The sequence below is a fragment of the Triticum urartu genome, chromosome 7A, assembly GCF_056163025.1.
Source record: "Triticum urartu cultivar PI428250 chromosome 7A, HENAU_Tu73, whole genome shotgun sequence".
NCBI lineage: Eukaryota > Viridiplantae > Streptophyta > Magnoliopsida > Poales > Poaceae > Triticum > Triticum urartu.
Genome location: NC_141879.1, coordinates 160201636 through 160214380, shown reverse-complemented (window position 1 = coordinate 160214380; position 12745 = coordinate 160201636). Strand labels below are relative to the sequence as shown.

General features: G+C 44.7%; 1 long non-coding RNA gene across 1 annotated transcript; it reads left to right on the top strand.

Annotated features, from left to right (window-relative positions):
- The first annotated feature begins 4370 nt into the window (after positions 1-4370).
- LOC147958747 (uncharacterized) lies at positions 4371-5122 on the top strand. The gene is made up of 2 exons (XR_015611754.1): positions 4371-4594; positions 4661-5122. It is a non-coding gene; the product is annotated as an uncharacterized LOC147958747 (long non-coding RNA).
- The last annotated feature ends 7623 nt before the right edge of the window (positions 5123-12745 follow it).

Below are 12745 nucleotides of genomic sequence, written 5' to 3'. Positions count from 1 at the left end.
ATCCAATGGCATTATGGAACATTGAGTCCCAATATCTCATTTCCATCATCTCTTGGTCTAAATAGATCTTTCTCTACATCTAGAGAATGAATTACCATGAGAGTTATGGATGGATAAGATTTGTCCATAATGAGTTTCTCCAATATGTTTTGGATATAGACAACATGGTGTACCATAATGTATGAATGAAGGTGCTCAAGTTGTAGTAACGAGCAGTGTTTTGGTTTACCCAGATCCTTCATTTTAAACTCCGTCATTTAGATGATTACATGTGTCGTCATTGCAGACACACAAACATGGATAATCATCATCGTAGGAGTAATCCTTGTGGAAAGGAACTCACTAAGTCGGTTGTACCAAATGTACCGACAACGATAAGTCGTATGGTGACTTACTAATTTTACACAATGTATGTTGCATTTTGTATTTCGATTCAGAATTGAGATTCCATCGGGAATCAATCATATATGTCTGAATCTAGTGATGCACATGGATATGTAATCACTACATCTATCAACTGCAGAGATAGATGATTTTGTACTGCCAATGATATAAGTTATCGGAAAGAGATTCCACCTGTGGAGAATAGTTGGGTATATGCATGAACCCTTATGCTACAATACTTGCTCTATGTTTCACCACCTCATTGTTCTCAATTCCGTTTCCAGAAGAAAACTAGTGTAGGTATTGCTTATGAATACCTTCCCATTATTGAGCAAGATCATTTCTACCTAGATTATACCCTTTGCTTGAGTTCCCGAGTGTTGTTCACACTTTGCCATGGCCATGGTCTTTGGATCTGAATCATTTGAAAGGTTTTTACAATCTAGTTGAGAAATATATGTCAACAATTGTAGACTTCCGGTTATATGATTCTCCAGAATCTATATATCAATATAGACTTGATGGAAATATCGTTACCCATGGTGACTGCTCGCGATTTCCCAATGCGATCGAGTCGGGTATTCCGATGTCCTGGTCATTGTGTGCACTATGACCTGGGTTGGTGGAGGTTTCCCGTCCATTGGGTGTATACTACCCATTAGGTGTCTCTCAACGTGAAGTTGACTTGCATTTACTGATTCACAGGCCTTGATATCCTTGCTTGCGGGAAGCTGAATCCTGATGTACTTCTGCCATACATCTCCCTTTGTTGCTATGAACAGGGAGTGGAGTGAATTCTGTTGGTACCATCACTCTTTCAGGCATATTTTTGCAGGATTATAGGATTGTGTGACACCTTTATAGTCAGTAAATGAATCTGGCAGGTTATTTGCAATGTGATACAAATCTTCTGAACGCATGGTTCAGATCTTTGAGTATGTGGATTTGAGGTAGAAAATGTGTTGAACATTCCACTAATTTCCTGGCATTCTTTATGGTACTTGAAATCTCCCCCTAATGCCTGGAAATGTTCCTCATTGAATCAACATACTGGCCTTGAATACCTCCCCATGTGAGGGGCTTGAGGTATTGACGGAAATACAGTTATTCCTCACATAGATCCCAACTATATGTTGAGGGGCCAATGATGTATGCCAGGTGGTGATATCGGTATGCAACCGAATTACCGCAGATAGGAAATACTTGGTAGATATCCACATATCAAAGATAGTGGGGAATAATATTATGCAGTTCTGTCATGAGCATGTAAAACTGCATGACTCCAACGTAAAGTTGGTAAGTTGCAATTCCAAAGTAAAGATAATGCAATGAGCTTAACTCTTTGGATAGGATTCTACCAAACCATTTTGAGTCTAGACATTAGGACAAATTGCTAAATTTCAATCCAAAAGCCATAGAGATGGCCCTCAAGGAGAATTCTGCAATGTTATCCATTCAATTTGCTTGAAATCGATGTCAGGATAATGGCCAATGGTTTCGTGTGAATAAATCACACACTTAAGACCATCATGTAGATATGTCTTTTAGAACCATGGATACCTGAATAGTCTACTCAATGGCTGGGAAGAGCCACTTACCTTGACTTGATGCATTCAAGGAGTCTGAGTGGTTCAGCGTAGACTTTAAGGTGTGCGAGCCTTAAAATTAGCTTCCCTGTGTCACTTGTAGTGCACATAAAATCCAAATGTTATTAGAATTTAGCATCATAACAATCATAAACCAGTGGAATTGTTGATAGTTTCGGTTTCAACCCAATGTCAATGATGACCAAAGCAGGAATGCCAAGTTTGTCATGCAAAAGACACTCTGGAAAACTATCTCGTACGCAACATGTGCTACGGGTTTTGTAGTATGTGTAGTGCAATGCCGATGATACATAGAGAATGTGCTTGCCATATCCGTTGCATATGGTAAAGAGAAGATATTTCTCTTTGTTGTCATCATAAGTTTCGCTATGGAAACTATTTTGACGGACACCTCTATAGTTTAGTAGGGTACGAGTTAAACTTGGGAAGCAATAAAGCATCCCGATGTTACTCGGGTACCCACAGGGATAGTAAATATGACTCGAGTTGAGCCAACAAATACCTCATCGCGTCTAGCGATTTTAAAATACATTAGACTTCCCTGAGTATAGAGTTTGTGGTGCATATGTCCACAAGGCACATATCATTTTTCATCGGATTGACTCCCGTAGAAATCTATATATAGACATGAAGATTCTCAATATGAAAATCACTGTCAGATATATAGAATACATACAAATATATTTGTAACAAAGTGCTGATATAATATATTGTGATATACAATATATGATGACAACAATACTTATGTTCTTATTAGAACATCATAAATGGACATAAATTATGTTGACCACTCAGGAGATTGAGAGACTAGACGAAGTCTTCAAACATGTTAGTTGAGTCATATTCAACCATCATATTCTCCGTGCCCATAGGGTCCCGTCACTGCTGGTGATGTTGGGTTGAAGGTTGAAGTGAGCTCCAAACCTTTGCCCTTGAGGTCTGTTGTGTCCTAGGAATTGCTGATACAGAATAACCAGATGCAGAGATCTGAATCGATATAATGCCTTATGATGTATAAGACAATATTTTTCTGTTAGCGGTGTGATTCCGACCAGAGGTTAATCATGTGGTCTTGGATTGCACACACTATTCCACAAGACACAAGAGTGATCATGATGTCCATGCCCAGGTAGGGTAGTGGTGGCGATTGAGGGCGAATGCCTCAAATTCTCTAGCCATCGGTTACCAGAGATAGTTAATCTACAATTAGTAAATTGAAGACCATCATGGTAATATTGTAAAATTAATGGATATTTCAAGAAGTTATCTTGAAACCATTAATGTGAATCTCAAATTGCTAAGCATGACACCTTGAAGATAATCTCCAAAATGAAGTAGATCTCGCAGCACTAGGGAGTATAATCTGATGAAATCAGTAGATACTCACTCCTAATGCCTTATGTCATGACTTAGTAAAATGCATGGGAGTGCACAATGTTGTGCAATCATAATGTCAAATTTGACAAAATGTAGGCTTAAACAGTAGTGGTGATAATCTGCAAAGCAGTAGATCTACACACTACCTCGGGATCCCAATACATCAATTTGAAGAAATCACTAAGAATTTTGCATATGTATTTGCAAGAAATTGAAAATCTCAATTACTAATAGACGTATTAATCTCGACATGTAGTGAACATGGAGATACATACATTCCGGAATACATCATACTCAACAGAAATACACCACTATTATAAATGAATAGTAATGATGTTGCAAACTTGATGTTCAAGTGGAAAAACTTGAATTATATACACCTCAAATTTAATGAGATGTTCTTGTATCAAGTTGCAAGATAATTCAGCAGGGTGAATTAATATTTTGCGAGAGAAAATTAATCTCATTCGCAATGAGATTGTTTTGCGAGAAAAAAAAATATTTCTCAATCGCAAATCAATATTGTTGTGCGAGAAAACTTAATCTCGATCGCAAAACAATATCGTTATAGTAATAAGACATGTTATAGAGATTGCTAAAGGCAAACATATTGAACATGCCACATAATAACCGATAAATTGCGTGTGCACATGCGGCCACGCGAGGTCGTTATCCGCACCGGTAGTCCCCACGCGATTCGTGCTAACTCCAATACGACGTTCGCGTATAAAGGCCACCGGGCAGCGTATCCCATCTCGTATAGCTCTCGCATTAATCTCTGCGCATCAGTGAAGGCCCACATGGCATCTGGTAGAGACAACGGCTAGCTGAAACAGAAGGCAGCGACCGCATTTACTGCCCGGCAGTGACAACGGCTACCCGCATCAGGCGTGTGAGGGAGATCACGTTGGTCACCGTTCAGTCGCAACGGCTAGCTGGGCGACGCTCCTCGCTGGCTATTTAAACGCCATCCTTCCTTGCTTTGGATGGCCATTCCAAGCTTCTCCCATTCTCCATTATTCTCAGATTATCTGGGCTTGCAAAGCATGTGTTCATCCATGTCCCGTAGCAGTGCGACACCACCGCCATCTCATCACACGAGCAACCAGATGCCGCCACTTCTGCTCATCCGTTGCCCCGAATGCAACGCCGGCTACGTCCTGTGGTTTGTCTCCGGGATAGAACTAAACCCAGGGAGGCACTTCTACAAGTGCGACCAGCATGGGGTAAGTTTTTTCATATCCTCGCAGCTCATGTTCTCCGGGGCATGCTGATTCTTGTTCATTCTGCAGCATGGAGGGTGCAAGTTTTGGAAGTGGGAGAACAAGAACATACAGTACTTAAGCCAGCGGTGGGGACATCTGATTTCGCACGCGTCGGTTCATCACCACGTCGCGCTGCTCGAGCAGAACCATGCATTCCTGAAGAACATATTGATGCTGTGCCTCGCGAATTTGGTGGTCATGGTCACTATCTTCCTCCTCAAGTTCTGAAGCACCACCCCGTCCTGCGTACGTAGTGTCGTACTCATACATGCCTTCGTCTTGCTGCCGCTCAGTGGAGTTTGATGTACCCACCGCATTGCCATGGCCATGAACAGGGCAATGTCGTAGTCACACATGGGCTGTATCCCCTCTGCGTAGGGAATGCCGTTTCCTTTTCGTATGTTACAGTATCTCTAGCGATCTGCATGTATCAGTTAGTACGTCCAGCTTGCCCATGCAAGGGCGGGAGCTGCTAAGTGCAATTAATTATGTACCCCCCGCCGTCGTAATTAGACTGTCTCTAATCAAGAAACAGATGCAAACACGTATTTTTTGTAAGAGAGAGTGGAGTCATGAGTCATCGCCCAGTCGTCGTCCGCCATGCACTTGAATGCACCAATAAGAGAAGGCGATGCGCCCCATCAATGCCACACCCATGATTAATTGATTGCTCCAATTACGACGGCCTGCAACGGAGCAGAAGACGCCAGGGCACGCGTGCTCTATAAATTGAGCTCCCGCGGCCCGAGCCTCGACCCACACACCACACGGTTCCTTCATCTGGTAGCACACAGCCACAAACACGTGATTCACCGTCTCTGTAAACACCACTGCCGTCGCCGTGCTGTGGCTGTTGCCGGACACCGGTAACGGTAAGGTAAGCATCTTCTTCTCGTTGCTCCTTTCTTTCATTCTGTACTCGTGAAGGTGTAATCAATCCCCCTTGTCCGCGCGTGTGTGCGTGTGTATGCAGATGGATGAACCCATGCACCCCCAGGGCACGAACGACACGAGCAACCCCTCCCCAACGTCATGCTGCTCTCCAACAAAAGTACGTGCCATGCTTGATTCCTTTGATGACTTCAAACGATCTCTTGTCGAGGAGATGGGTTTTGAAGGCATACTGGAGGTGCCACATTTGCCAAGGATTAGCCTGAGATTAAGTATATGGATCATGGCTAGAGTTGATGAGTTGTCTAGAACTATTTACATCCGTCCTGGCAGACAAATGTCCTTCAAGGCAGCGGACGTGTTCAAAGTTTTGGAGTACCGTCTGGCCGCGTACATATATAGAAAGCGTCGATCGCCGAGACAAACCACATGCGCGATGTGCTAAGTATAAACTCGAGCGGTAAAAACCTATTATCTGCTGTCGAGAAAATACTAGTTAGACCAATAGACGAGTCAAGTTCTAAACTCGAGATAGACAGTTTCAAAATGGCATTTGTCATTTTCGTAATGGGGCATCTGCTTGCCCCGTCGACGACCCACGATCACACAAACATGCATTACTGGGGGGCACTCGTCCTGATAGACCACGTTAGCGAGTTTGATTGGTGCGAGTACGTGATAGAAGAGTTGATGGTTGCATGTTCAAGAGTAAAAGCAGATCTCAAGGCAGGACGGCCTGTCACGTATCTCCACGCCTGCCATTTATTCTTGCAGGTTAGTTTCAGGATTTCTACCGCTAGAATCAATTGTGCCCATACGCACGTTTAACATTTTATTTTATGTAAATAGGTCTTTTACCTAGACAACCTTGATCTCGGGATTTTCAACCTATCGCACACTACATTCCCTCGAATAGTTGTGTTCGACGACATGCAGTTCAGGCGTATGCTTTTACAGTGCAGCGTTGGGGGGAAAGGCAGTATAGACTTCTCCGGCGCAATGGTCCTGTTCTTGAATTTCCGATTTTTATTATTCACCTCTAAAAACCATGTTTTGATTTTACGAACCCACGTGCTGATCCTTCAACCGCAATTATATCAACTGTACAGATCCGCGAGGCTGGTCAGGTGTGCTATACCAGGAGTGTGTGGGACACCCCACCAGATCCAGTTGGCCGCGCGGCTCCCATGCTGCCCGGCCTACCATGCAACAGAGTACGGGCGCCAGCTAGGCCACACGGGACCCACACCATCGCTAATCCGCAGCCGATCTCGTTCAGGCTGCCCCAAGTGCCGCATGGAGCGTCACCCACTCCAATCACACCAGCTCCTCTTTTCCCACGCATGCCGACCGGAGGCGACTTCTCTACGTATCTAAAGAATAATTACCCAAAACTGGTATGCCAATCATTTTGTAATCAACGATCATTTTTTTGCTGCATGCGCGCATCTATTTCATCGGGCACGCCACATTATCCGACTTCGATAAATAAGGCTTGACTGGTCTGCCCAGGCAAGTTTGAGTGTCGGGATGCTGATGAAGCGGCACAACGCCACCACTTTTAGGTTTGCAAACACCCTCAAGACTAAATTAATACAGGAGAACACTCAGTTTCTCAACTCGCTAGTTAGTGAGCTCGGCGAGGGGTGCATATGCTGCAGCCTCCGATCGGTACCATGCATCATCACCACACCTGCCCCCTCGGGTTCTCCGCAGTGCACGAACATCTACCGTCGCAAGCTAGAAATGACCGAATCCGATGGTACGTCCATTACTTGCACTCGTGCCTAATTATTCCCCCACCGGCTAGACGAATAAACCCTTTTGTTTCATTTTTTTCATAGGGGAAAGCTCTTCTGGTCAGAAGTTCACGTCATCGGCCTCGTCCGGGCCTAAGAAGAGGAAAGGGCCACTTGTCCCAGGTGTGTTTTTTTACCGATTGATTTCACGATTTCGTGTTCTTTTCTTAGTGCTAAGCGGGACAAGCCTTTTTACTGATTAGACATATCTTTCCCGGCAGACCAGGAGACCACCAACGCGGCGGGTTTTGTCACGCCCACACAAGCCAAAACCTTGTTCACAAGTCAATCACCAGCAGACGAGCAGAAGGGGTGGTGGGACGGGCTCGCGGGTTTGATTATGTTGATGGACGGAGATGCAGCGCACCCGGCCGACGCGGTCCTGTTCGGCCAGGCTTCATCTGAATTTGCGACCGGTGGACTAGCTAGTTGACAATCTAACGATGCATTTCGTAACCACGCAGGGATCAATCGTAGGAGAGCGGCAGGAGATTCTGACCGAGCTCGTTGAAATGAAGGGCAACATGGCCCCCCCTGCCGGATAGCATCACCAACCTAATCACCTCATGGCCCACCCAAGAGCTCTAAGTTTCGTGTGCTGGCTGCCCTTCCATATAAAATAAACATAGGGCTTGCACCCTAGTACGTGTAATGTGTCTAGTGGCCAACCAAGCCCGTTTCGGGGGCTGTAAACAAATATCTATGTACTGTAATGCGTGTAATGGGCAACCAGGACCGATTATTGTAATATATAATAATCACTCGCCCTCTAATGCGTGTAATGAGTCGGTGAGTGTAATATATAATCAAAGACTGTGGGCTTCGATCGGTCAAAGTATAAACGCCATGGGTTTCGAACACGCGCGCTAGCTAACTGCAACGCTACAAGCTACCCCAGACGTATAGCACAGTCGCCTCCCGTCGCGCCAGTACTGTTGCACTGCTGAGCAATAAAACTAGATTCACGTGCGCCTCAGAATATCTCTGCCGCACGGAAACGGTGGCGTCCACATGCAGTTAGCTGGCTGACTTTTCCGACGCACGCACGACGAGGAGGAGGCAGCACCATTGTTTCCGGTCCACATCGTGGTCGATAGCTCTCTTGCCCGAGACCTGGAAACAATCTCCGCTGGTTCAACGAAAAAGGTGACGACGTTTTCTGTGACGGCAAAACCCAAACCAAAATTACGATGTTGTTCATACATGTCTTCATACACAAATCACATACTAAGCATTCTCTTAGGAATGCAAACATGGGACGTGCCCGGTAATGTCTTCAAGACCCCAAGCAAGAGAAGATTTTTTGAAGATTTCCAAACCCCAATGAGGGGCATTTGGAAAAATTGCCTGCTTCGTGGTGTCACATTCTAAGTTTTAGGAATGCAAGAAACGAAACACTTTTTCTCTTGCGACGCTTCCAACAGCATGATAGCTTTCAAGAGAGAAAGAAAACATACATGGTTAACTAGTTTTCTAACTATTCACATGGTCGCATCGTAGTTTACAAATGAGCGGCACTTGTCTTACATCATAAAATTAATTATACAGATAAATTTTTGTGTTCAGTTCTACAAGTTGAAGAAACAGAACTCCCGCCCGATAGGTGCATTCCACCACGAAGATGAGTGCACTGATGACTTAACCCCTTGGCGCGGTCACACCTTTATCTAAAACATAAGCAAAGAGAAAACCAAACATTTTTTCTTCGTGACCCTCCGACACCATGATAGCGGTGAAGAGAGAAAGAAAACATACATCGAATTCATCGGTTTTCTAACTAATTGCGTGGTTTTCTACGTAAACCGTTTCCGTTTATATCAAGATGAGCTTCACTCCCGTCGATGATTCGGTTTGGCCGTACACAAATTGAACCAAAGAGGCTTATTTAACTTTTCAAACAACAAATGAGCCCCATAACATTTTCCAACGTAATATAAATTGGTGTTTCAGTGGGTTTGGGTGTTGGCCGTACACAAATTGAACCAAAGAGGCTTCTTCAAAGTTTTCAAACAACAAATGAGGGGCACTTGTCATACACCATAGCTTTTTCCACCGCAATTTTTATTGGTGTTCGAGTGGATTTTCTTACAAGGAGAATAGCTTCCAAGCTAAACCACCCAATCCCCCAAGATTGGGTGTTGGCCGTACTCGAACTGAAACAATGAGGATTTTCTCATTTTCCAAAAAAACAAAACGAGGGCCACTTGTCATACACCATACATTTTTTTCCCGCAACATTATTTGGTATTTGAATGGATGTTCTTCCAAGGAGAATAGCTTCTTGGAATCCAAGAACTCAAACAACAGATGATTTTTTTTAAATCTCCAAATTCAAAAGAGGGGCATTTTGCGTACAACATAGCTCTAGTCTATAGGTACACACAAAAATGGTGGGACATGCCTCGTGATGTTTACAAGAAAACAATCCAAAGAGGATTTCTAAAAGTATTAAAAAACCAAACATGGGGCATTCGTCATACACCGTAGTTTTACAAATGACCGGGACTTGTCTTACACCATAAAATTAATTATACAAGTTGAAGAAACAGAACTCCCGCCCGATAGGTGCATTCCACCGTGAAGATGAGTGCACTGACGACTTAACCCCTTGGTGCGGTCACACGTTTCACGCCTTTATCTAAAACATAAGCAAAGAGAAAACCAAACATTTTTTCTTCGCGACACCTCCGACACCATGATAGCGGTGAAGAGAGAAAGAAAACACACATCGAATTCATCAGTTTTCTAACTAATCGCGTGGTTTTCTACGTAAACCATTTCTGTTTATATCAAGATGAGCTTCACTCCCATCGATGAACCGGATGAGCGGTTTCTACGTAAACCGGTTTGGCCGTACACGAATTGAACCAAAGAGGATTTTTTAACTTCTCAAACAACAAATGAGCCCCAAAACATACACCGAATTATCCGGTTTTCTAACTAATTGCATGGTCTCTTGCATAAACCGTTCCTGTTTCTATTAAAACGAGTGCCACTCCCGTTGATGATTGGTGTTTGAGTGGATGTTCTTCCAAGGAAAAAAGCTTTGAAGCTAAACCGCCCAATAACCCAAAAGAAGACGCGGTCACACGGCTTTGTCTAAAACATATTCAAAGAAACAAACCAAACACACGCTTTAGTCCCGATGCTTCCGACAACATGACATAAAATTAATTATACATATAATATTCGGTGTTCAGGTCTACAAGTTGAAGATACGGAACTTTGCGTCCGATAGGCGCCTTCCACAACGAAGATGAGTGCACTGACGACTAAAGCCCTTGGCATGGGTAGTTCTAATTATACAAATAATATTTGGAGTTCATATTACAAAGTAGATCCAGCAGTCATTTTTGGAGTCCGAACAATTGACAACCTTAGAGGCTTCAGGCAGGTGGGTTTAACACGATGGCTGGAGGCAGGGCGTTGTTTCTTGGCATAGTAAGCACCAGCATCATGAGCTTCTGCTTGAACAGCAGCATCTTGTCCTGACAACACAAACCAAACAAATATTCAGAAAGAGTTCATCACTCCGAGAATAAATAGTTGCTAGGACAATGCACGCACCGCCCACATCCCTTCTGTCATGAACTCCCCATCAAAGCACATAGTGTAGTGTAGAGTGTAGAACGGAGTGTCATCGCTGCATCCGAGCACAAGTTATACGTAAATTTGATATTCTAAGCTGCAGATCAAACATCAAAGCGGATGGACGGGGGGCGCATACATGTTCGATGGCTCATGCATCAGGCGGTGAGCCGCCCTTTTGAATTCATCTTCTCGGACATGCCACCCTTTGAAAAACTTGTCAATGCACTTGCACAGCCCATAGAGCATCCTGTCGAGGACCCGTGCATGCTGCCTCTCCAGCCCTAGAAGGTTCCACTGGGTACGTCTCGGATCCATCACGTGAGCAATTTTCTTCAGCATGTCGAAAACATAGAGCACATAGAAACCTCCCTCGTCCTTGAATGGCACGGTTATCTGAAAAAAGCACATCCATGCAGCTGTCACGTAACATGCTAAAACATGGTTATGAACTAACGATCTATGGATCAGATGGGGATTACCAGGCGGCATGTCTCCACATCGTATCCCAGGTGCTCCCCAACAAACAAGTTTTTTATGTAAGGATCGCTCAAGAAACCGTCGCCCACCTCCATGATCCGGGACTGCACGAAACAAGGAACAAGACGCTCAGGCCACGATAATCATGTATGGATCATTGAACTAAACATCGCCGATTCGAATTACGTACCGCAAAGTAAGGCGGCATTGGGTGATGGAAACGCGCCCTGTCTGAAGGATCGTACCACCTTGCATCTTGTTCCCTCATCATCATGTTTGCGACTTCGAAACCCTTGTCATCTAGTGTCTGACAAAAGTTTTCATAAATTTCATAGCCAGTCATTTTCACATGAGGCGGACCCTGTTGATCGACCCAGACACTGCAAAAAGGCGGGGATGCGATCAGTTAGATATAACGCTAGCTGCTGAACAGACAACATGCGATAAATTCAGTGTTTTCTCAAAACGCACTGGGACCAACAGTACCTGTTCAATACATCTGGGGCTAACTGTTGTATTTGTACCCAAGCGGCGTGGGCGACTAGAGGCGACACGAATTCGTAATTGAACTCCGGGATGCGGAATGGTGAGACACCATTCTCCGTGGAGATAACGATCTTCCTCCCATCTCCCTCCTCACCAAACCTTGCCAGCAAGTTTAACTCACGAACAGCTGCACCTGCATTGACAAGTGTCGTTCAGCTGCGACTACAAGTTCAGTATCCTGACATAAGTAAATTCCATTCACAGGAACCACTTACGTCTACCCTGGTAAACAATGATCTCGTTGCTGTCCTCCACCTCCCTTTCTTTCCTCTTCCCCAGTTGCACGAAGCCCATATTTTCACCAATCGGCCGCCCAACCCCTGCATCATGCTGGCCACACCGGACAGGCTGCACCACATTCTCTAATCCACCATCTAGATACAACTGGCCAAAAGACCCCATGGACATGAATATTGGCACACCCGGCAGAACGAAACCGGGGTGGTGGGTGTCGCGTGGCTGCCCAGGCAGCAAAAGGAACGGACCTGGAGGGGAAGCAACCAGTTTCTCATTTAGTTCACTGAAGTAAGCATCGGCGTTGTTGGTATATGCATAAATGCTGGGTCTCACCTGTCTCGGCGTGCTCAATGTGGCCATGGGCAGAGCTCGCGGGAGCAACTGGCACTGGACGGACGGCAACTGCATCGCGTACTCCTTATTCAACAGGCATTAATAAATTGGTAACATCTACTGCATCTATCACACTGCAAGAGGAAAACTTACCAGGACGAAGGACGCCTGCCGTGGGGATCATTTCGTCAGGCTCTCCTGCTTGTGCTCCACTGCATCCTTCCCCGGAAGCACCCCC